The sequence below is a fragment of the Nothobranchius furzeri genome, chromosome 1, assembly GCF_043380555.1.
Source record: "Nothobranchius furzeri strain GRZ-AD chromosome 1, NfurGRZ-RIMD1, whole genome shotgun sequence".
In the NCBI taxonomy this organism is placed as follows: Eukaryota; Metazoa; Chordata; class Actinopteri; order Cyprinodontiformes; family Nothobranchiidae; genus Nothobranchius; species Nothobranchius furzeri.
In genome coordinates, this window is record NC_091741.1 from 30,747,940 (window position 1) to 30,773,724 (window position 25,785).

At 39.5% G+C, this 25,785-nt stretch overlaps 1 protein-coding gene across 2 annotated transcripts in view; it reads right to left on the reverse strand.

Annotated features, from left to right (window-relative positions):
* Positions 1 to 13,834, reverse strand: part of si:ch211-159i8.4 (matrix-remodeling-associated protein 5) — a 56,755-nt gene extending 42,921 nt beyond the window's left edge. For both annotated transcript variants that reach the window (XM_015955357.3, XM_015955279.3), the window contains exon 1: positions 13,649 to 13,834. The gene's annotated coding sequence lies outside the window, so the exon portion shown is untranslated. The remainder of the gene's footprint in view (positions 1 to 13,648) is intronic.
* Between the last annotated feature and the right edge of the window lie 11,951 nt (positions 13,835 to 25,785).

Genomic DNA, 25,785 nt, shown 5'->3' on the forward strand with positions numbered 1-25,785 from the left:
TCACGAGGCGCTTCACAAAAACAAAGACAACAAAAAAAATTAAAAATTTTGTAAAAAGGAGAAAAACGAAAAACAATAGTAATAAAAAGATGTAAGGAAAAGGTAAGAGAAAGTTAAAGCTGCTTTCCAGAGTTTTCCCCTTTCAGGAATGATGTATGATTTGTCAGAAATCCGTAAAAGTGATTAACTTATCATGTACTGTGATATAATGTAAGCAATACACCTTTTTTTTTTTGCTAAACACGCACCCTGCCCCGCAGAGCTCTGTGAAACAGAAAACTGAGCGCCGATCAAAATTAACCAACATCGTTAGACTACCACTTGCTTCAAATTTAAGGAAGTACCTCAGCTGATGCAGAGTTGATGAACTTTTCACGGACAAGTACGTCTCTAAAATAGAAATGTATGCGAACACAACATGACATGAGAATAATACTTGTAAAACAACGTGTTTTAGCTCTGTTTGTCGGCTATAGAAGCACATTTATAAACTTATTTATAATTTTTAAAGGACTTTCCTGGTTAAATAAGGGTTAAATAAAAAAATATAAACTGAAACGTGAAGTCACCATCTTTGAAAAACAGCAACAGAGTTTTTGTGTGATATGCTTGTCAGCCACTAGATGGTGCCATCGGATAAGAGATTTTCTCTGGATATAAGCTTTAATAAGAAAGAGGTAATTAGTGGTTCCAGAGAAAGGTGGGTCTGCCCCTCATTACGTACTCATGTAACTAACAGAACAGCACTGGTGTGAGAAGTTGTCCGCTCAATAAGTTCAGAGAAGGGAAAACTGCCGGCTTCTACAACTTCCTATCAGAAAAAAAAGAAGTGCCAAAAAGAAACACACCATTTTAAGTTGTGGAAAATAAAAGACTTTTGGACCTAGAAAGCAATTCGGCCTCTAGTATCAGGGGGGCGTGGCCTTGGGGTGATAGCCGAGGGGAGGAGTGAGAGTTCTGTGACTGTTGCTGTTTCTCAATACTCATGAATGCTAGTACGTTCTTGTGTACTAGACAAGTACCGTATATTCTTGGCAAGACACCAGAAAGTCTGTTCTGCCAAGTACGGGAGGACAAGGATGGCAAATGGCATTTGGAACAGAACCGTACTCCACTGTGTCTTGGCAACAAGCGCTTCTTCTTGCTACGGTTAAAAAAACTACTTGACATAAAAATAAAAGTCTAGTTTGTTCCTTAGATAACAAAATAGCAACAAAAAAGTATTATATTTGGCCCACTTTGATCAAAACTAATAAAATACTAGCATTTCTCACATTTTAATGAATAAAAAGTTTTTTTTTCATCAGAACAGAACAACTCTGCTTTTATTTTGATAGTGGGCCAGCTAATTAGCATTTTTAGGGATTGTGAATAGTAAAACTCAAACACACACAGCAACATTTACAGGTTACACACAATTGTTTACAATAACAGACAACTTTATATTGTTTTATTTGTATTTCTAATGTAAAACATTACAGTTATTAGCTTTTTCCTCTGATGTTCGAAGTTTAACAGTTTGCAGCGCTATGCATTATGGGAAACTTTGCTGTCCCCAGAAGGATGCTTTGATGTATCCTCAATAGGCGGAGCTTGAACACATCTGGGAACTTTGAGCAGACTTTCCAATATGCGTACTTAGGACTGGAACAATCCTTGGGCCATCATTGATGACGTTTCACAAAAACATGAGTACGCAGGTTTGGACAAGTATGCATATTGAGAAACAGCGGGCGTTTGTGTTTATTGTGTTTAAAAGCTAGCTTGTTTTACAGATTTGCTATTGCAGCTTTAATAAGCAATGTTTGCTGAGATGAAAAAAGATTAATTAGATTAATTAATTACAGGTTAAAATTGTATTAATCTATCATTTTTTTAATCTCATGACAACACTACTTATAATAAATGACATGATGCCCATTAATATTCAGCGTTTGATCTTCTGACTTGTGTTTCTACGTCTTTGGAACAGCATCAATACATTTCATATCTCAGATTAAGATTTCATTTGATCTTTGACTAGCCATGAAAAATGAGATAAATTATCATAATGTGATGCAAAACGCATCCTTTTAATGGCTCTTTTTCTGAACTAGAAACCTGACCTCGACCAAAGGAATAGTAAAAATCCCAATTTAATAGCATTAACAGATCTGAGGAGGAAACGGAGAAGAGTGAGAAAAAGCTCAAAGTCTGGATCAGTTGGCCTCTACTGAAACCAAGCTACTCACCCTCAACTTCAGCAGTATGAAACACATCCAGTGAGTTTCAGGCGTGTAAATGCTTCTTCTTCATCACACCTTTCTGTGTGGGAGTCTAAAAAGTGTCAATCCGGGGTCTAATATGTTCATGTTTAAAAGTAGGAAAACGTCAGGTAGTTTTCAACTAAACAGACGAAAAATCATCTGTCTGTACTTTGGATTCATTCCTCCAGCTCCAACTTTTATTAGTGCAAAATGTAAAATGTAACAGCGGAGACAGGAAAACAGCGATCTGACATTAGAAACACAGCAGCTGTGGTTTCTGCCAAGGGGTTTGGAAACCATTATGTTGGTTTCAGTCTTCCTCCCTAAATCACAGCATTTACCTGGAACCAATCTCAGTAGTTCACACACACTCCAGTGTTTCTAGGTTGTGATAAAGTAAAATTAAGTCAGACACAGGTAGACACAAACAACACACACATTTTGGGTCATTAGAGGCCAGCTTAGGGTTCCTGGTTTCTACCTCCATCTGTGCTTCATCCCACAAGGACACTAATTCACCTAACAGCTGTGTGTGTGTGTGTGTGTGTGTGTGTGTGTGTGTGTGTGTGTGTGTGTGTGTGTGTGTGTGTGTGTGTGTGTGTGTGTGTGTGTGTGTGTGTGTGTGTGTGAGTGTGTGCGTGTGTGTATGTGTGTGTGTGTGTGTGTGTGTATGTGTGTGTGTGTGTGTGTGTGTGTGTGTATGTGTGTGTGTGTGTATGTGTGTGTGTGTGTGTGTGTGTATGTGTGTGTGTGTGTGTGTGTGTGTGTGTGTGTGTGTGTGTGTGTGTGTGTGTGTGTGTGTGTGTGTGTGTGTGTGTGTGTGTATGTGTGTGTGTGTGTGTGTGTGTGTGTGCGTGCGTATGTGTGTGTGTGTGTGTGTGTGTGCGTGCGTATGTGTGTGTGTGTGTGTGTGTGTGTGTGTGTGTGTGTATGTGTGTGTGTGTGTGTGTGTGTGTGTGTGTGTGTGTGTGTGTGTGTGTGTGTGTGTGTATGTGTGTGTGTGTGTGTGTGTGTGTGTGTGTGTGTGTGTGTGTGTGTGTGTGTGTGCGTGCGTATGTGTGTGTGTGTGTGTGTGTGCGTGCGTATGTGTGTGTGTGTGTGTGTGTGTGTGTGTGTGTGTGTGTGTGTGTGTGTGTGTGTGTGTGTGTATGTGTGTGTGTGTGTGTGTGTGTGTGTGTGTGTGTGTGTGTGTGTGTGTGTGTGTGTGTGTGTGTGTGTGTGTGTGTGTGTGTGTATGGCTCTGTGTGAAGTAGTTATCATGCTGACAGCAGACTGGTAATCCTTCTCTTTGGACTTGACTTCCTGCTTCACAAACCCACACAGAGTCTGAGCTTCCTGGCCTGATAAACACATTCACTTCTACGGAGGTCCGTTTGGTGCATGACTTGATTTATTGGTTACACTTTGTTACAATGGATATCAATAAAGCGACATATTTAACTCTGTGTGTCAAGAATGAAGTGTTTCTGTTTCTCCCAAGGGTCAAAAACATGGCCGCTGTGTACAATTGTCCCATCTCTAATACTGAGACTTCAAAACTGGTGGGAGCCATCAGCCCAGCAAGAGTTTAAGTGGGAAATTTGAACAGTACAGGGACAGTATCCCCCCCCCCCCCCCCCTGGCCAGAGAATCTCGGCTCATTAACAACGTTACAGTCAGGAGGGCAGAGTTCGACCAAGGAAGATGTCTCACCTAACAGAGCCCACGTCTCCGTCATGCAGAACAGGCTCACAGCGTTATCGGTGTAAAAATTCTTTAGGATAGCTATCTTATTCCATCAGCTCAGGAGAGCGATCCGAAGCTGTGGCAGGGACCGGGATGGAAGCCGATTTGAGGTTCGCCAAAGCCCGACCTCACGGGATAGAGGAGATTTCCCGGATTTATTCCACAACTGTGCTGCGCTTGCTGGGAGCTCTCGTGCGCATGGTCCAGCCTTTGGCACTGCAGAACCCGGATGGATCCAGGCGAGAAGTCACAGAGGGGTACGTCCTGGAGGAAACGACCATTGCTGTTTTCTCGCCAAAGGGCCCTTATCCTAACCCGGACTCCACCACGTTTTTCACACCATCTCCGCCGCCTCGGGTAGCGCCCCACTCGGTCTGGGACAGCCAGCAGGAACACCGGGACCTTGTCAAACAGGTGACCAAACGTCAGCCTGAACTTAGTATCATGTAGCCCGAGTCCTGAGCTCAACCAAAGATCAAGAAGGGTGAGTCGATCATATTTAAAAATGTGATTAGAGAAAGCTAAAAAGTGACTCAAAAACAATGCTAAAACCACAATTACAAGCAACAGATGGCGTGCCGCAACAGTCGGCGCCATCTTGGAATTATGACAAATAGTATCATAACTATGTTTCGTTAGTTACACTGAGCTGCTCCAGCACCAAATCCTATGTATTGGTCTGTGACCTGTAAGTGTCACAGACCAATGGCATGTTTGTGTTTGTGTTTGTTTTTGTTGAGGCTTATTTTGGGAATCGGGTTGTCTCTTGTTGTGATTTGGCGCTATAAAATTCAATTCAGTTTATTCATATAGTGCCAAATCACGACAAAAGTCTTTCAAGGCACTTTGTACAGTAAACTGTCCAACACAGTTCAGGTAATTAAGCCAATCAGTACAATGTTTCCTATATAAGGAACTTATAATTACTTAGGAATTGTGCTGATGCTCGTCAGTGACTATACAGCAATCCTCATACTAAGCAAGCATATAGCGACAGTGGAGAGGAAAACTCCCTTTTAACAGGAAGAAACCTCCAGAGAATCCTGGCTCCGTATAAGCAGCCAACCTCCACGACTCACTGGGGATCGAGAAGACAGAGCGCACGCACACACACACACACACGCACACACACACACACACACACACACACACACACACACACACACACACGCACGCACGCACGCACGCACGCACACACACACACACACACAAGTAATGTTTCTATGGTTACATTGTGATTTCTCAGTAAATATTCTATTTGGCGAGAGATAAACTTTATTGTATTTATCCTAGTGGATCTATAATTAAACGGATAAACTAGTAGTAGCACATTCAATGTCAAGGAAAGTAAAATGTTATTATCAGGAGAGGGAGAATGTTTAAATGGTCAGCAACAGTGTTCAAGCCGATGGCCCCCTCCATGAGGCCACCACAGCTCAGCAGAACATCGTTGTAGCTTCTTCTGGGGAGAAAAACACTTAGAGAAAAAATAAAGTTAACAGCTGAAATAGCAGAAAATAATACAGTTAAAGAGCAGACTGTAGAAGAAAGCAGTAGAGTGTGAAAAGTGGTCAGTGTATCCTCCAGCAGTCTAAGCCTATAGCAGCATAACTATAGAGATAACTCTGGATAATCTATCCTATTTAGATGGAGGCATGTTGGAGGCAGGGCAAGGGAGAGCCGTCTTTACCGACTGTACACTCCACCTCCCTCTACTCCCCCACTTGTCCAGATTTAGGCTAACATCAGATTTTAACCATAGGCCCTATCAAATAAAAATATTTTAAGCCTAGTCTTAAAATTAGACTCGCCTCACGGGCTAAAGCTGGGAGCTGGTTCCACAGGAGAGGAGCCTGATAGCTAAAAGATCTGCCTCCCATCCTAATTTTAGATATTCTTGGAACCACCAGTGAACCTGCAGTCTGAGAGCGAAGTGCTCGGTTAGGAACATCTGGAACAACCAGGTCACTGATGTATGATGAAGCCTGATTATTAAGAGCTTTATATGTGAGAAGGAGGATCTTAAAATATATTCTGAATTTAACAGGCAGCCAACGTAGGGAAGCTGAGACAGGAGAGATACGATCTCTACAGTATATCGCAAAACAAAATGGTCCAAGCCATGAACCTTGTGTACTCCACAAGTAACCCTAGTTGCACAGGTGTTAAACTCCAGTCCTCGAGGGCCACTATCCAACATGTTGTAGTGTTTTCTCTGTTTCAACACACCTGATTTCAATCAGCAGGTGATTATCTGGCTTCTGGAGAGCTTGATGAACTATTGAATAAGTGAATCAACTGTGTTGGAACAGGGAAACAACAATACAGGATACCAGTCGTTGAGGACTGGAGTGTGACACCTTTGCCCTTGAGCATGGCTATTCAATTCTGGGCCTTAAGGGCCGGTATCCAGTAACTTTTGGTTTTAACCCTGCTTCGACACACCTGATTTCAATCAGCAGGTGATTAACAGGCTTCTGCGGAGCCTGATGAGCACAGGTGATTCCACCACTGAATCTAGTGTGTTGGACCAGAGAAGCCACTAAAACATGCTGAATACTGACCCTCGAGAACCGGCATTGAATAGCCTTGCCCTTGAATATAAAGATGATTTGTCATTTATAATAACAAAATGAAGTCTCTCAGACAGGTATGATTTAATCCAGCCTAGCACTGTTCCTTTGATCCCTACAACATGTTCAAGTCTTTCTAAAAGAACATTGTGATCAACTGTGTCAAAGGCAGCACTGAGATCTAACAAGACTAGAACAGACACAAGATTCTTATCTGAGGCCATGAGAATATCATTTGTAACTCTCACTATTGCAGTTTCAGTGCTGTGATACTCTCTAAAACCAGACTGAAATTCCTCAAACAGATCATTAGTTTTTAAATGCTCACATACTTGGATGGCCACTATTTTCTCCAGGACTTTGGATAAAAATGGAAGGTTAGATATTGGTCTATAATTCATTGGGTCATCTGGATCCAGAGGAGGCTTCTTAAGTGAAGGTTTGATTACAGCAACCTTAAAATCCTGTGGTACATACCCATTTACTAAGGATAGATTGATTATATCTAGAATGGGGGCAGTAACCAAAGGAAATGCATCTTTAAAAAATTTGGTTGGGATTGGATCCAAAATGCAAGTTGAAGGTTTAGATGAAGCTAATATTTTTGATAACTCTGAAAGCTCAACTGGATCAAAACGGTTCAAACACAGATGAGGTTCTATATTTACCTCTGATGCTACCTCACTTCCTGAGGACGAAGAAATCGTATTAGGGAGGCTGCCAATTATCGTGTTTCTAATATAATTAATTTTATTAGTGAAGAATCTCAAAGTTCTTACTGCTGAGGGCTAAGGGAATCGATGGTTCAGAGCTATGATTCTGTGTAAGTTTGGCAACTGTACTGAAAAGAAATTTTGGATTATTCTTATTCTCCTCAATTTGCGATGAAAAATAAGCAGTTCTAGTTTGTTGAAGCTTATTTTTATAAAGCACAAGACTATTTTTTCAGGATAAGTAGGACTCCTGGTGTGTAGAGTGCCATGTTCTCTCCATTTTTCTAGAGTTCTGTTTTAAAGTACATAGATCAGATTTAACCCAGGGAGCCAACTTTTTCTGCTTCATTACCTTCTTTTTTAAAGGGGCAACATCGTCTAATGCCACACGTAAAGAAGAAGTAACACAATGAACTAGACCATCACTATGTGAAGGGCTAGAAATAAAAATTAGTGTCCTCTGCTGTGTTCCTCTGAGATGCTGAAGACAATAAAGATGGAACAGTGTACATAAAAGATGCTACAGCTTTGTCAGATAGAAATCAACTGGCCAGCCTGAGGTCCCATTTGCTCAAGTTCTACTGGAGGACCGCTAAGAGGTGGTTCTGATCTAGTTAGCCCCTTGCTAGCTAAGGAGCTACAACTATCTATGTGCTTTTTCAACAACACAGAGCTTTGCCTCCAATTCCGACTCCCTCGCCTCCAAAGCTACAAAAAGGCTACATTTATTACACGTATCATTACCACTAAAGGAGTTGGAGTAACTAAACATCTAATACACCGAGCAAGAGATGGGAGATGGCAAAGCAGAGACAGAAGCAGTCATAGCCGCTCTGAGGCTAAGCTAACTGGGCGAGAAACCCTTTCCACACCAAATAAACTGCGTGCGAACTCAAACGGTTCAATAAAAGCTAGATGGAACAACAGAAAGTGTGTGTTTTTAATGTGTTTATGTGCTATAATAAGTCAGAATTGTCCCAGTACAGAGAAATCAGATGAATTTGTCACAAACAATGAACAGGTACACGGAGTGCAATACTGTAAACAGGAAGTGACGCAAATGCCTTACCGCACGAATATATAACCTTTAAATGTCTGAACATATTGATATAAATAAACTTGTTGTGTGTACAACTAGAGGGCAGTATAGGATAGGAAAACATTGGTAGAAAGAAGAAGTACTTAGAGGAAGTAAGATGGATGCCTGATACTGCTACATGTGATGCAGGTTCGAATAAAACTTGGCGAAAGCATTCTTGCCTTCTTGTTCCACTTTCTGATACAATGGCCAACCATAACAAAACTGAACTGAAGTGAATTCCAATGTGCAATTGTAACAGGGGACTAACACGGATGATGTCATTTGTGTTAATGGAAAACATAAGTCTGGCTACAGAGCCTAATGATGAATAAACAACAAACATCAAGGGTTTTATTTGGATGGAAAATGTGTAATAAAACAAAACAATAAATAAACAAACAGAAAACTTAAAAAGAGAACTCGCAACAACAAAACTGTCCAAACTAAAGTGCTCTCAATGGGAGGGAAAATCATTTATTTGAAAGCCAGACCTCAGCAGTTCAGTGAGTCAAAGTACTTCCAGTCCGTCAATATAGTTGTGATTAAACCAAAAAAACTCAAGGCAGTCAATTAATAGTGGTCCAAGAGATAGCAAACAATCCAATAAATGGCAGTTAATCCAAGCAGTGGTTAATAATCCAACTCTTTGTAGGGCACCTGGGCAACACAAGCCGACAGAAACGTAGCTCACTGACCAATACATTCTAGCTAAGCTTTACCTGCAGCTCACAATGTTTGTTTCTCAATGCCAGTATATTTAATGAACCTTTGTGTAACAACATGAACTTCTGACCCCATTTCCGCCAATCCTTTTATTGTGGCGGGAATGAACCCTGTATAAGTTCCGGGTAAATCAGCTGCCTCTTCCCTGTTTTCCTGGCTGCTGTTTTCCCTGTGGTTGGCGTACTTGTCAGATATTGACAGATTTTACACGGCATACTAGCTGACAGCGTGCAATAACCCGGCCGATTCATTCATTTATACACCACCTCACAATCGACTCAACGGTGAGTTTTTTGTTTGTTTTGTTTGGTCATAAATAATGAAGTGCGGAGCCGCGGTCGCACATTCAGAATGCTGGTAAGCTAACGCTAGGCTAGTAACAGTAACTAAACCTACTAGTTGTATTCATCAAACCTTGTTGTTTATGTTTATTACACTTTGGCCGAACGTTAAATCGATGTATCAAGAGTTGAACGAGTGATTTGATTTTGGTAGTTTTGGTAGTTTGGTCCGTTTTGGTTACGTTTCTGATTAAATGCCAAAACGGCCGATGCGACCTTTGCATTGAGTTAAACTCCGTTTAGATAACTGAACTTGTTGCGCAACACCTGTGATTATGTGAGAAGAATATGTTTGATTAACTTATTAGCTTTATTGCTGATGTACTTTGATGGGACCCATGATGATGTTATTTCGTAATGGTATTTTGAATGATAATCATTATAAGAGATGATGATATGATTTGTTTGGTTATTGGTTCACTGATTGTTGTATAACATATGGCATCAATTATTTAATTGTTATTTAATCTATTATTTGATTTCTTTGTCATAGTAGTAGAACGCTGTTTTATTTTCTTCTGTGAATGATCATTTATGTTTTTGACCTTGTTTAGGTCAGGTTTTTTTTCCCCGTGATCAGCCCTGATCAGCGCGGGATGGCGAGCCACCCGACCACCGCTGTATTGCGGTAGGATTTGCAAACCTTTGGACTAAAGATGGTTAACACATGACCTATCCCAGGCCCATGCACCTAAGTTGATCTCATACTGGACTAAACCTCATCCCACCTCCTTTTGGGATTTAATAAGCTGTTTTGTATGTCACCAAAATTCATTGTCTGTGTTGTATGTGGTTATAGTTTTTGTACATCTGTCTATATATTTTTCATACCATGCATAATATATATATTTTGAGCTCTATTTTGGGTTCCTGTGTTTTATTCACACACTCAGGCTCCACAGTCGAAACTACTTCTGATAGTTCACTGTCTGTGAAGTTGCAGTCAGGACACCTGGTCCTTTAACGTGTTACATTTGCCTAACAACCTGTGTGAGCACTATCTGACATTGGGTCTTTTACTTTGGAAACTGTTCCTGTTGGAGTGGCACTTCATCTTATGTTCACACAAGATAATTATGCAGTTTCTGAACAAATTCACCAATTCTGACTATTCTAAGGATGCCATAACAGCTCAGAGGATAATCCTATCAGATATTCCTGCTGTATGTTAAAGACCAACGTCACTTTTTTCAAAAGATTTGCTGTGTTTTTTATGCCTTGTGAGTTGTTCTCTGTGGGGAAAAAAGCTCCGGTTCTCCTGTTTCAGGAAGTAGACGTCAGCTGGAGGAGAGGGGAGCAGAAAATGGCAGGATTTGGTGTCTTGATTGTTTTTCTTCATGATATTTGGACATCTTGCCTCTGAATGGCTAACATCAAAGCGATTCTGACTCTGTTTGCAACACTGACGTTTTATCTCGACAAATAACACAAACTCAATGAAGATGTTAAATAATCTCAATCTATTACATTGAAATTGTTTACAGAACTGTTTATTAACAAACACCGACAGGATTTGGTTCTGATCCACAGAGGAACCATTTTTTTTCCAGAGGTGAGATGTTCAAAAGTCAAGTTTAAAGCAGAAGTTCAGGAGAGGTTTGTTTTATTATTCTGGCTGCAGCTAAAGGTTCAACAACAGGAACAAAATACCTTAGATGCATTTTCTTTTAAGTATGTGTCACCTTTTAGCCAACATAAGAATTTTAAAGAGGTTTCTGGATATTGTGTACATGATTCACAGTAAACCCTTGTTTTCTGTGCATGTGGGTTGAATTATTCATTCTGTTTTCAGTCAGATGTTTGGTGGTGCACAAAGCTGTGTAGTGACACATAGACTGCGCTCTGTGTTAGGTGTTATCACAATCTACATGAATGCCATTGAGGAGAAGAGAAAGTGCGTGAACTGTAAAAATCTGAATCAAGAGAAAACAGGTGGAATGTCTTCAGTCATAAATCTCTCCTCTCAGACGTTTGCCTGGCAAAGCTAAAAGCTCTATAGTCTCAATGCTAATGGAGTCAGTCTGGATGTGTCTGGATGTGAATCTAATCACTTTGGACTTAATGTGTAGATTTTCTCAGCGCTGCAAAATTCAGTAACTCCACAGCTTCACAGCCTTCCATACGGACCAAGAGCTTTTATTTTTGCTATGTCAATATACGCCATCCAGATGATTAAAATGAGGTAAAGCAGAGTTGTCAGTTCTATTTTAAACAATCAGGATCTGACCTTCAACAAGTGTTTTCCCTGCTTAAAATAGGCTACAAAAATTCTCTGTTTTTAATTTTTAATTTGTTCTTCTATATTTATAATGTTCAACACATTTTAATATAATCTAGGCCCAAGTAAAAAAGAGTTAACTATGTTTTGTCTTGAAAGTGAACATACTGTATATCACAGAAGTTTGACCAACAGCAAATCCATGAGTATATCTTAGTAGTAGATATGGATTTATATAAAACACGCTAATAAAATGTAACTATGCTCCAAAGACCCACTGGCACACTTGTCAGTTTAGCACCCTCTAATGTCCGTTATTAATTCTCTGTGGTCAAACCAAAAACGAAACCCATCTCTTCGCTGCTCGTGTTTGTCTTTTCATCACCTTAATCTAACAGCTGATGTTTGGAAGGATGGAGATGGTGGACCAAGTGTGGTGGAGGGTTCCAGGAGGCAGAATCGCAGACATGACACTGACACTGAAATGTCTCCCCAGCCTTCATTAGCGTCTACAGGGGTGGTTCGTCCCTAAATTCAACAAATCTGCCGTGTTCGTGATCCGAAACATGCAGGAAATGTGCTGGAAGCAAACTGCAGGGTTGTCAGATCTATCTTTTCTAAGTCCCAACAGAGTGGCCTGCCAGTCTGAAGTTGCAAATGCGGTAATCTGGCCACAGGGGCAGTGGGGGTCCGAGTGACCGTGTAAAAGGTCATTTGAGCACATACTGGCTCAAGAAAATGATTTTAAAATATGAAAAAGTTGAAAAGTGTGGCGTTAATATCCTTGGTGACAACTGTGGTTCCTTGCAAAGATGACAACCACATAAAAATTAATCGGAACACAAATATTCAAAGATTATATAACACAGCTCCTTGAGACACCTCCAAGTGAACTTTCACCCTGTATGTCTTGATTGTACAATCTGTGAATGAATTGTTATATTCTTCAGCTACGAGAGCTGCAGCCCCAGTGGCCCTCCACTTACTACAGTAGCTAAGTAAAAAAATCACAGTGCATAATGTGTCTAGGATCTAATGATTACCTGCCCTCAGGTACCGCTAGCATGCTAACACTTAGCTAAGGAATTCCATTAAACGTCAAACCAGTGCTAAAACCTGGTGAAGCCCTCTAGGTGTGTTGGAGTGAAGCCAACCCACGTAGAAAGCGTTACGCTGCAGGCCAGCCAAGCCACAGCTGCTCTGCTTAAGATAACACACACATCAGGAGAAATCCACAATATGATTCCCACATGTTCTCCATGACCGTCTGTGATGTAGCGACCCTTATTGTTGATAAATATTATCTTCAGCTTCACATTATTCTTGTCAAATTACACTCAAGATGATGACGTCTCGTGGAGTTCACTGTAAAAAATGGAACTTAGGGAAAATAGATTGGCACCTATCTTACAGATCTGGGATAATAAACTATTTTATTGCTGATTTGTTTCCTGTGGAGCAGATTCCTTTAAGATTTTCCTTCCAAAGCGTTGGTTTTAATTATCTCAAAGTTGTCTAACCACTCATTGTGGTTTGAGGGAATCTCAAACAGCTTTTTTTGTTGCAGAATTCTGTTTGTTTTTTAGGATCTTGTTCCTTACAGCTTAGCAGCAGCAGCCTTTGTTCCCTCTCTACCTGCTGCTTGTTATTGCAGCAAGCTGCTCCTCCGAAGTCATTAAAACAGAGCGGAGAGTCTAATAAATGATGATTGTATGCTGAGTGTCTCTTTGCCTGAAGCTTTCAAGTAAAAACATGACTGAAAGGACTCTCCTGAAGGTAGAGCGAACAAACTGTCCCGCATGGCTTTCTGCAGACCAACTATTTAACATATAACTAAATGCTAGTTATGTGATTGTTGCTGTTAAATACTAAATTCTAGTTCTGCATTAACATGTACAGTTTTTAATTATCTATCTGATGAGCTAAACAAACAACTCCTCTCATTCAAACTAAAACTGAAACCCAAAAGTCAAAATGTTTCCAAACAGAAAATAATAAATCCTAAAAATCAGTTTAAAACCAACTCACCTGGAATTCCCCCCAGATTAGAGAAAAGAAACCGTTTAAGTAGAAAATAACGTCGGGATTGCAACAGGAAAAGTTTTACGGGCTGCAGAAGTATCCAGCTGACGTCCAGGTCCTGTTGGTGAATGTGTAAGAGGGATGGAGTGGCGTGTGTGTGTGTGTGTGTGTGTGTGTGTGTGTGTGTGTGTGTGTGTGTGTGTGTGTGTGTGTGTGTGTGTGTGTGTGTGTGTGTGTGTGTTGGCTTGACCCTCTGTTGTTCCCTTAGGCATCTGGATTTCAGATTAGCTCCTTTTCCTCGCTCTCGTCCTTTACTCTGCAGACAGGAATCCCCCCCCCCCCTCTCTCCCTCTCTCTCTCTCTCTCCTGCTCCACTCATCTTTCCCCCCACTTCCTCTCCGAGACTCTTCTACCACCTCACACTGTTGGAAACATGAACTTCTTTCCTTTTTACAGTTGTGTCTCCCTGTCACGACTGTGTGCTTTACTTTTGACCCCCCCTCTCCACCTCTGTTTTTCTTCTGCCTTTCTCCACATGCTTTCACATCCTACACAGACCCTCTGTGTTTCTTCTTGAGGTGAATTAGTGTGTGAGTACAGATTAGTCAGAACGATTGTGCGCCTGCAGCTGAACACACCCGAACATCCTTTACAGCTGCTTGGAGGCAGTGAGGGGAACCCACCAGTGAATCCAGTTGGATGGGCGGGCTTCAAAACTACATTGTACCTTAAGCTCAGATAGTCCCGTGGTGTTGAATTAGATCCGTACAGTAGCTGTGTCAATAAAGGAGCACAATGCGAAGCTTGGCTTTCCGTAGGCTTACTGATGGCACGCACTGGTTGAACAGAAATCCCAGACACATTGTCCATGTTGATTAAAATAAATTAGATTTAATTTGAGATGGTAATCCAGCTGTTCATGCAGTCTAAACAAAGGTAAAGAATAGGTCTTTTGTTTTATTTGTGTGCCCACTCTGCCTGTTACACCCCCCCCCCCCACACACACACACACACACACACACACCCCCCGGCTTACAGGATGAGGATTGAGAGCCACAACTCAGACCCACCACGTGCATGGCAAGGGATACGGCACATCACAAATCAGACCAGCACCAACTCACCATCCAGCAACAATGCCAGACCAGCTGAAGAGCTCCACGTCCTCTGAGGTGACGACTGCTGGAACCACAACTCCAGCTACAGCCAGTGGCGGTTCTACATGGAAATCCTCCCTGGGGGAGACATCCCTTGAGCATCTGCAAGGAGGTGAAAACCTTTTCCCCTGATCCGTTGTTGTGAAGGACTCAGCTACTAGCACACAAATCCTTTGTAACCGACTTGTCCCGGTGGTCCAGGATCCAGCATGTTTTAGTCGTTTCCTGACTTCAACACACCTGATTTCCATCAGCAGGTGATTAACAGGCTTCTCCAGAGCCTGATAAGCTGCTGAACAGGTGATCCAACCACTGAATCAAGTGTGCTGGAGCAAGGAAACAACTAAAACACTCTGGATGGAGCAAGTTGTCTCTTGAATGTGTCCTGCTTTCACTAGAGCTTCTCGAACTCTCCAAACAGATCATTTAACACGGGTTTCTGCAGATAAGAAGCTGAACACTCACGTATCCTATTAAAACTCAGATCAAAACACCAGCAACACAAGAAACCACCATTTTTACATGTTGAATGTATTTTTGTCTTTACATCTATGTCTTGCAGTTAATTCCAAATCAAACACACTTAAACTCAAATAGAAACACGCAGGTGGGTGATTTTAATCTCTAAATCTAAACTAGTCACCTGTTTCTTTAGGCATTACTTCTTGTTTATGTACTTTTGTGTGTTTGAGCAGGAAGTGTATTTAGAACGATAAGAGTAAGAGTTGCTTTTGACCTGCATCTTTGTTCTTGATCTCAGCGGTTCTGAACTCTGTTTTTATTCCAGCTATCCACCTTTGGTCCTCCATTGTTTTCCTTTCCTTGCCTTTTAGGCTGAAACACAGAGCACCCCCCTTTGCAAAGAAATCTTGATTATTTTTACTTGAAATAAAATTTTGACCCAGAAAGCGACGACTGGAAGCTTGTTTGGATTCAGATGGCGGTCCACCAGTCTCCAATGAGAAAGATGCTAAATCTGCATTTGACATGGCGGCCTTGTTTGGTATGCTACTGATGTTACTGTGAAACAAAAGGTGATTTCTCAGTAGCAGACAGGACGATTTTCAGTTCTTCTCAAAAGTTTGAATAAGAACAGGAAAGTGAGAAGGGGTCTTAATAATTTGTGTTGCTGATCTTCAGAGAATATTCAAAGAGAGGGGAAACTCACAATTGCCCCCCCCCCCTTAAATACTCTCGCATAACTGGATTCACCTGAGTATAAAGGTCAAGGGTCACTGAGCTTACCAAACCTATTTTGAGCTCAAATAATTAGTTCTAAAGGTTTTGGGATCAGTATGACAACAGCGTTCAAATTTATGCACCTGCCTAATTTTTTTAAACAATTATTAAACACTTTCTGTAAATCCTGTAAACTTTATTTCACTCCACAAATATCACTGTGTGTGTCTCCTGTATGCTATGTTTAACCGAAATTTTAATTTTAACAACCAACGATTTTCAGGAAAATCATGAAGATTCACAAGGCTGCCTAAACGTTCGCATCTCACTGTACATAATTTCACACAAAAATGTTTTTTGGAGATACAATAATTTACATGTGTGTTCATAATTGTTGTCATTTTGTTTTATTTTTTCACAATGCAAGTTTGATCATAAATCTGGGATTGAAGGGGTTAAATCTCACAAACACAAGAATATTTTATTACATTTTGTGAGGACTGTTAAGAAGTTAAGAATGAAATTCTTGTGAAAGAGTGGGACTTAGTGAATATTTTTTTATTTCAATATGAAATTTTATTTGAGCATTTTTGTGTATCAGGTGGAAATCTGTGACTTTTTGAAAAAATGTCTTGTTACACAAAAAATTCAAGGTGAACACATTTTTTTAATGTCCATTTGACACTTGAAACAATTCACCCCCAAAACAGGTTCTTCGAAATGAAATAAAATCAAAATTACAATCTATTAATATTCTTTTCCATTAAAGATCAGTTATCTGTGAACACGTTTTTAGATTTGACATTATCCAGCTTAAGCAGACATCTGCTTGTTTCTAACAGAGTTGAGCCGTGGGAGAAAATATTCAGGCTTATTTTCCATCACCATGATGGTTTAGAGCAGGGGTGTCAGAGTCAAACTCACACGGGGCCGAAATGAAACTCTGGGACGGAGTCGAGGGCCAAACTTAATATTTTTGAAAAAGTGACGGCAAATTTGCACATTTTCTTTATCAACATATATGCAATTTTGAACCTTTAAATTAGGAAACAAACATATTTCTGCATTAACACTGAATGTGGAATAACCAAATGACACACGAGCAAGTCAGTTTTAAATAAAAGGCATCAGTGGTATTCATTACTTGTGGTATAATCAGCATTTTTAAAATCTATTCAGAATTTATGTTCTTGTTTATTCATTTTTCTTATTGTTTATTCTCCTTTTTTCTCCTGTAATACGTGTCATCGCTGCTGTGACGTCTAGCTTTCCCCACTGAGGAACAATAAAGGGATTTTCTATTCTATTCATCTATCTGCAGCCTTTCCACTTCCTGTTTACTGTAGGTTAAATCTTTTCTCACGGGCCAACAACAAAATAAAAATATCATTTTATCTTAAATGAAAATGCAACATCTCAGCTGTTAACTTTCATGTTTTGGAGCAGAAAAAGAGCATCAAACCAACATATTTAAAGCTCAGTTTGCTCCACTGGTTTACTGTGATGCTCACCTGTTCCAGCCAGATACCTGCATCATGGGGTTGATCTGAGCTGCTTGACCACTTTGTTGTGTGTCGGGGAGGAAAAATAAAAACTACAGCAGCCACAGAGTCGTGCTGATTTGAGCGTGTCGCTGCTCGCTGGAGTTATATCAGCTCTGTCTGGAAGTTAGTTGGAAAACTTTCTCTTTCTGTCATGAACACATTACTGAGCGGTTAAAATCTCAGTTTCTGGGCTTCAACGTCGGTAAATAGCTGAGTGAACTCGGCGCTGAGTGAGAGGAGTGTTTAGTTTGTCTGAGACAGCGGAGCTGCAGACACCATTGTTGTGCCAAAAGGCGACTGGCTGCCAAAAAATGATTAGCCACCGTGGGATCACGCACGGTTAGGGTAATAGCATTTCTAGACAAAATTCCCCGGGATTTCGCCTTAAAACTCGGCATATCTAGGAATATGGACATTGAGAAAGCAGAGATAACCTTGTCCGGTACTTAAACAGATGTTTATCGCGGCGATTAGTTTTACCAGTTCGGAAGTTGTTTTAAGTGTTGCTATTTGTCTTAAACGTTCACAATGAGGATATATTAATACTTTTTGCAATATTTGCGATTGAAAGATGGCTTGTGGTAAGAACTGGCTTTCTTTATGTTACAGCCTTGATACTAAAAAAATAAATAAACAGTGTAACATGGTGCCCTGTATTGAATGTAAAGTCAAACGTTGTATAAATGGAAATAAACATTTCTCCGGCGATTTGATTTTTTCCCCTTCCTTTCTTTAGTCCACTTGACATGGAGCCACGGTTAACTAGTTTGGGGCACAATTTTACTTGAAAAATAGTATTTAAACTGGTCAAGCTTTGACTTTACAATGACACTGTGTCGTTACTATCTATACATTACCTTGCTCTATTTAAAGGAAACAAGATAAAAGCACTTCAGCACATAAAATTAAGATTGTCACTTGCCAAATAGTGACTATACCCTCCTGTTTACCTATAAGAAACACCTAAAAATATCTTTAAATTCTTTATTGATGATTTAATTGTAGACAACTAAAATGGCATTTTACTTGCAAAACAGTGACTGAATCGCTCAGTTTTTCATGGAGGCTAAAACTGACCAAATAAGGGTTTATTATCTGTTGATGTTATTGTACTTTTACTGTCTACTGTATCATCATAAACACCCCCAAAATGGCAAAAAATGATAATTTCCCTTGCCAAAAATTGATTACATTGTCCTGGTCACCTGTAAAGGGTTTTTTTTTTTTTTTTTTTTTTTTTTAGTTTAGTTTATTTCAAACAAAGAAAACATACATTTTTTTAAAAAAATACCACAAACAGAAAAAATACATATCATCCCTTCTTCTGTGTTTGAAAAGGAGTAGGCTGAAGTGGAAACTTATATGTCCCTACCCCTTTATACAAGTAATTTTTACTTGTTTACTAAATCTAACACAAAACCGACATTAAAACAAACAAAATGGTACAAGTCACCAAAAACCACCAAATTATATGGAAAAAAAACAACAAAAGAAAAAAAAAACATCTTTTTACAATTGATACAATTTACTTTTCCTTAGAATAAAGGACACTCACATAAATCATCTATTTTCTACTATATACTTGTTCAGAATATGTTTTTTATAATTCATTTTAAACACATTTATATTTGTACTTACTTTAATTTCTTCTTCTAAATTGTTCCATAATTTAACCCCAATTATTGTGATACACATCTGTTTTAATGTTGTTCTAAACTTATGTATCTTTAAGTTTAGTGTTCCTCTCAGGTTATATCCTCCTTCTCTCTCTGTGAACAGTTTCTGTATTTTATCAGGCATTAATTTATTTCTTACTTTATACATTATTTGTGCTGTTTTGTATTTAACCAAGTCCTGGAACTTCATTATCCGTGTTTTAATAAAAAGTTCATTTGTGTGATCCAAATATCCTGCATTTGTTATTAATCTGATAGCCCTTTTCTGCATTGTTGTTAATGTCTGTAAATGACTTTTGTACGTGTTTCCCCAGACCTCTACACAATAGCTCAAATATGGCAGTAGCATCGTATTGTATAACATATAAAGTGCTTTCTGATTAAAAATATACTTAGCTTTCCCCAATAAAGCAATGCCCCGTGCAAGCTTCCCCCTAACATATTTGATGTGTGGCTTCCAACAGATCCTGCTGTCTATGACCACCCCAAGAAATTTTATTTCATATACTCTCTCAATTTTTACATTATTAATTACTATATCTAATTCATTGTGTCTTCTTTCATTACCAAACAACATAAATTTTGTTTTCTCTAAATTTAGTGACAGTTTATTTACATCAAACCATTTTTTAAATTTATTTATTTCCTGTGTGACCACATCCAGGACCTGTTGCAATTCCACCCCCGAGCAAAAAACATTTGTGTCATCTGCAAACAATACAAACTTCAAAACTTGTGAAACCCTACAAATGTCATTTATGTACATTATGAATAGTTTAGGTCCTAAGACTGATCCTTGAGGCACCCCACATTGTATCTGTCTTAGTCCTGATTTATGTTGATTTATTTGCACGTATTGTTGTCTATTTGATAAATAACTTTTTATCCAGTCCAATACTATACCCCTGAAACCATATTTTTCCATTTTTCTCATCAATACATCATGGTTTACTGTATCGAAAGCTTTCTTCAGATCTAAAAACAACCCTATTGCATGCTTCTTTTTGTCAATGCATTCTGTTATTTCCTCATTAAGATCAATCAGTGCCGGGACTGTCGACCTGTTATTCCTGAAGCCATACTGGCATTCCGTCAGCAACTCACATTGATCAACAAAATTATCGAATCTTTTAACAAACAGCTTTTCTAATATTTTGGAAAATTGTGATAGTATTGACACCGGTCTATAATTTGTAAATTGATGCTTATCTCCTGTCTTGTAAATAGGAATTACCCTTGCTACTTTCATGTTATTTGGAAAAAACCCCTTTTGAAAAGAAAGATTACAAATGTGTGTTAATGGTTTTACAATGCCCTCAATCACATATTTCAGTGTTTTCATGTCAATATCGTTCCAGTCTGTACTGGTTTTATTCTTCATATTTCTAACTATCTCATAAATCTCCTTCTCATCAACTGCTCTTAAAAAAACAGACTTTTTATTTCTTTCAACATACTCTGTGGCATCCGTTTGTATCTCATCAACTATTATTTTGTCCTCCAATTTAGATCCTATGTTTACAAAATATTTGTTGAATTCATCCACTGCTTCATTCATGTTTGTAATATTATTTTTTCTCTCTATAAAATGTTGTGGATAGTTATTATTCCCTGTCTCTTTCCTAATTACGCCATTTAATACTTTCCAGATGCCTTTTATGTTGTTTCTATTGTGCTCTAACTTTTTAATAAAATATTCACGTTTACAGCTTCTCACTATATTTATGAGTTTGTTTTTATATCTTTTGTACTTTTGTTCTGCTTCTGTCGTTCTGTTTTTTATAAATTCTCGGTAAAGTGTGTTTTTTTTATTGCATGCATTTTGTAGACCTTTGGTCATCCACGGTTTTTCTTTATACTTATTCCTCTGAATATTTTTGATAACTGGACAGTTTCTGTCAAATTGACTTTTAAATATATTAAAAAAGGAATCATATGCTTGGTCTACTTCATTTTTTCATAAACAATATTCCAATCTTGTTCTAATAGATCATTTTTAAGACTATTTAACCTCTGTTCTGTTTTCATTCTTTTATACATATAGTTAGTTCCTTCTGTTTCATTTTTATAATGACAGTCATAAGAAGCAAAAACCGGTAGATGGTCACTGATATCGCTTATTAATAACCCACTTTCCACCTTTTCTTCCATTATATTAGTGAATATATTATCTATTAAAGTAGTGCAGTGTAATGTTATTCTAGTCGGTCTGGTTATCAATGGAAATAAACCTAGACTGTACATTATATCAATAAATTCCTCTGTACTTTTGTTTTTATTTGGATTTAGCAAGTCTATATTGAAATCTCCACAAATAAACACTCCCTTCTGGTACAGATTTGTAAACATCTCCTCCATTTTATTCTTAAATGTTTCAATCTTAGAGCCTGGCGTTCTATATATACAGCTTACTAATATGTTCGTCTTCTTTTTCATGCTTATTTCTACAGTTACACATTCCATCACTCCCTCAATAGTAGTCGTCATCATTTCTACTTTTTTGTAATTAAGATTTTTGTCAATATAAAGTGCCACCCCTCCTCCTTTTTTTCTTATTCTGTCTTGGTGGATAAAGTCATATCCATGCAATTCAAAATTTCCTTCCTTTTTATGTGTTATCCAGGTCTCTGATATGGCAATGACCGTAAATGGTTTCTTGAATTGTGCTATATATTCCTTGATGGCGTCAAAATTTGCATATAAGCTTCTGCTATTGAAATGAGCTATTGTCAAACTATTTTCTGACTTCATCTTTATATTGAATTGTTCTTCATTGTAATAATTACATTCATGTATTTCATTATTAAAGAAATTGTAATCAGGATCAATATTGCTGTCAAAGTCCCAAAACCTATCTTTACAGCCTATATTTGTGTCAATATGTAGTTCATTTGTCATCCTGTCAATTGTAAATTTCTAATCTCCCTCACACTAATCATGTTTCAAAATCCAAATATCATTGAAAGATCAAGTCCTAAATGAAATTTCATTATCCTCATATTTTAATCTACACATTCCATTCCTCTATCCCATCATCTCTTTTACTGAAATTGATCCAAATCTTCTAAACTTTTAATCACCAGTATCTTTGCTTCTTCTGGAGTTCCATTCAATTTAACAAAAATTTTACAATTTGCAGTCCAGGTACCCTGGATCTTTTTCTGCTTTCTCAGAAAACGGGCTTTCTTTGCAATTTCTGCATTATACTTTGTCAGATGCTCGTTTACATAGACCTCAGATCCTTTCAACTTTTTTGCCTGCTTAAGGAGTGAATTTTTCATCTTTCTGCTCACAAATCTCATTAACACAGACACTTTTCCCTTCCTATTCCTACTTGATAAAACATGACATGCTTCAATGTTGTTCTCACTGATTTCAATACCCTTTGAGTGAAAGAAAGTTGTTACCTGCCTTTCCACATGATTCATATCTGTATCAGTTGGTTCCTCCCCATTATTATTTGCTACAGCTCGAGCATATGATCTAGGTTTTATATCAACTCCTGTAATGACAACATTATTTATTCTTGAATATTGCTCTAGTTCATCCACTCGTTTTTGCAAAATATATATTTGTTTGTCCTTCTCAACATTTTGTTGTTTCAGTTTTTTTACTTCTTGTACCAAATCCATACTACTTTTCTGTTGTTGCCTGACTGTTGTAAGTTCTTCAGCCAGAAAGTCAAGTGATTTTTTAATTTCATCCACTTCGTCATTATTAATCCTCTTTGGTCCCATCTTGAAAAACTGTTACTATCAGCAGTTAAACCTGTTTCTTGGTAGCTTGTGTTGAGGCCTGTAGCCAATGACTCACCCAGTTGCTAATTGCTGATGTTGAATCCTTTAGCCCAGGTTCCTGAGTTGATGCCTGTAGCCTGTGGCTTTCCCAGATGCTGGTTGCTGGTATTTTTTCCTTTTTAGCCGTTAGTGTTTAGTAAAACCTGGGCTTCCGGGCCTATTGGCCTATGGTATATCCCAGAATCGTTGGTGGTGGTTTGTAGGCTGCTGCTGGCCTGGTGGTGGTTTGTAGGCTGCTGCTGGCCTGGTGGTGGTTTGTAGGCTGCTGCTGGCCTGGTGGTGGTTTGTAGGCTGCTGCTGGCCTGGTGGTGGCTTGGTAGCTGCTGCTGGCCTGGTGGTGGCTTGGTAGCTGCTGCTGGCCTGGTGGTGGTTTGTAGGCTGCTGCTGGCCTGGTGGTGGTTTGTAGGCTGCTGCTGGCCTGGTGGTGGCTTGGTAGCTGCTGCTGGCCTGGTGGTGGTTTGTAGCTGCTGCTGGCCTGGTGGTGGTTTGTAGGCTGCTGCTGGCCTGGTGGTGGCTTGGTAGCTGCTGCTGGCCTGGTGGTGGTTTGTAGCTGCTGCTGGCCTGGTGGTGGTTTGTAGGCTGCTGCTGGCCTGGTGGTGGCTTGGTAGCTGCTGCTGGCCTGGTGGTGGTTTGTAGGCTGCTGCTGGCCTGGTGGTGGTTTGTAGGCTGCTGCTGGCCTGGTGGTGGTTTGTAGGCTGCTGCTGGCCTGGTGGTGGTTTGTAGGCTGCTGCTGGCCTGGTGGTGGCTTGGTAGCTGCTGCTGGCCTGTAAGATGTAACTTTTCAGATGAAACATCTGAAGCCTGGTTGTCCTCCAGGATTACAATGAGTCAGATGTTTGAAAATCTGACCGAGCTTCCAAACTACTGAGTTTACAGAACGAGTCAACGTCCATGTTTATATTCATCTGTGATCGCTGAACTATGGTTTACGAGACCTCCGTGAAGGGCTTGGAGGGGAAGAACAGACCTATTTACAACTGAGCAGAAAAAACGCTCACCGTCTTTGGCCCTCGACTGATGATTTTTTTCCTGTGAGGAAAGGAAATCCGTTTGTGGAGCTGCAGGTTGTACAGAAACAAAACTCTCTTCTTCTCCCTCTGAGAGACACAAAGACAAACAGAGGATGTTTCATTTCACCTGGAAGGTTAAATTGACCTAAGTATTACCTAAGTATTACTTTATTTATTGTTCTATGTAAATAAATGTTACGCCGTTTACATCTGAGCGGCGGCCGCATTAATTAACGGAAACCCAACATGGAGGTCTTCCTCGAAAAGTAATGAATATGAGTAAAATACCAGAAAAATGTGTAAATATACTAACAAAAAGGAATGTAGACAATCTAGTGGGTTTCTCATCCCGATAACGAATCAACAGGCGAAGAAACAAGAGTGTCCCTATTTGTGTGTACACACATATCCTATGTCTTTTAAGATAGCTCAGTGTATGTTTGACATACAAAAATGTTTTTGAAAATAATATCATGTATTTGCAGTTGTGTTCAATTAAACTCAAAACAAAATCTAAAAAAATACATTTATTTTTGCTTGCAGAATATCAACATGCATATAATTTGTCATCCACAAGGGGGTGCTGCAGCACCCTCAGCACCCCTACTTCCCACGGCCTTGCCTTTGAGGAACAATGAGTGGGCAAAGGGTTGTTATGGGAATCTGGGCGCCGACAGACGGTGCAGCCTTGAATGTGTAGGAACGGTTATGTTGTGTGAATGAGATGGTGAAAAATAGACCACCGATCTTGGTTTCGCTCAGTTGCAGTAACATCTCACCCACCTGGTTGGTGCTGTGATTGATCTGCTACGAATGTCAGTCAGTGGAATAGTCCGTCATTACATCGTGAAAGAACTTCACAAAACATAAAATACATTGTTTTTCTAAATGAACTTGCTGTGAGTTGGTCAGCAACTCTTGCAGAAAAGTCTCACTCCATTATGGAAACAGAAATATTATCTATTGACTTGCGTGGCTTGGTTCTTTAAAACACTCGTGTCGTCGATTAGGAGGATACGAGCAGCAGAGGGGTGACATCGTCCTCTGCTGCCTGCAGGTAAACTGCGAAGGAAGTGACGCCACCAATATCAGCACAGCTCTGAGGACGGCTATAGGGAGCCCAAGTCTCCTCCCTTCCCGGTCGGCTCACGGGTCCCTGGAAAAACGAAGAAATGAACGCAAGTCAAGGTGGCTAAAAGAGTTGTTTTCTAATCCGTTTTGCCTCAGGCCCTGGATTGTACATATATTTTACTGCTAAATGAAAACTAATGATGGATGTTTCGACCACGCCTGTCAAGTACATTGAGATTTATCAGCTTGTAAAAGTTTGTAATTAGCATGACTACGTCGGTACGTCGCATATGTGACGTCACCACACTATCTCTTCTCCCCTAGCGTAGCTGCTACTGACCACATGGCCAGATTTTTGGTGGTTCTTTCCTCCTGAAGGAAGGATTTTGAATTTGCTGAACTTACAGTCATTTTCCCTCTGTTTTCTTCGTGTCTGGTTCGATTACGTCACTTTCCTGAAGCGCATTTGTAGTCCTGGACTTCTTTTCACACAAAACCTAAAATAACATTTCCCCCTGTTTAAAAATAAGCACATTCTTGGCATCAAAATGTGTCTTTAAAATTCACGGGCATCATACGTGAAATCCATGGCACATAACAAGCAGAATTAGAAAATAGCGTTTTTTGCCCCATTGACTTACATTCATTTTTTTGTTTTTCCAGGGACCCGTGATGCGTAAGTAGATGGGCGTGACTTAGGCTCCCTATA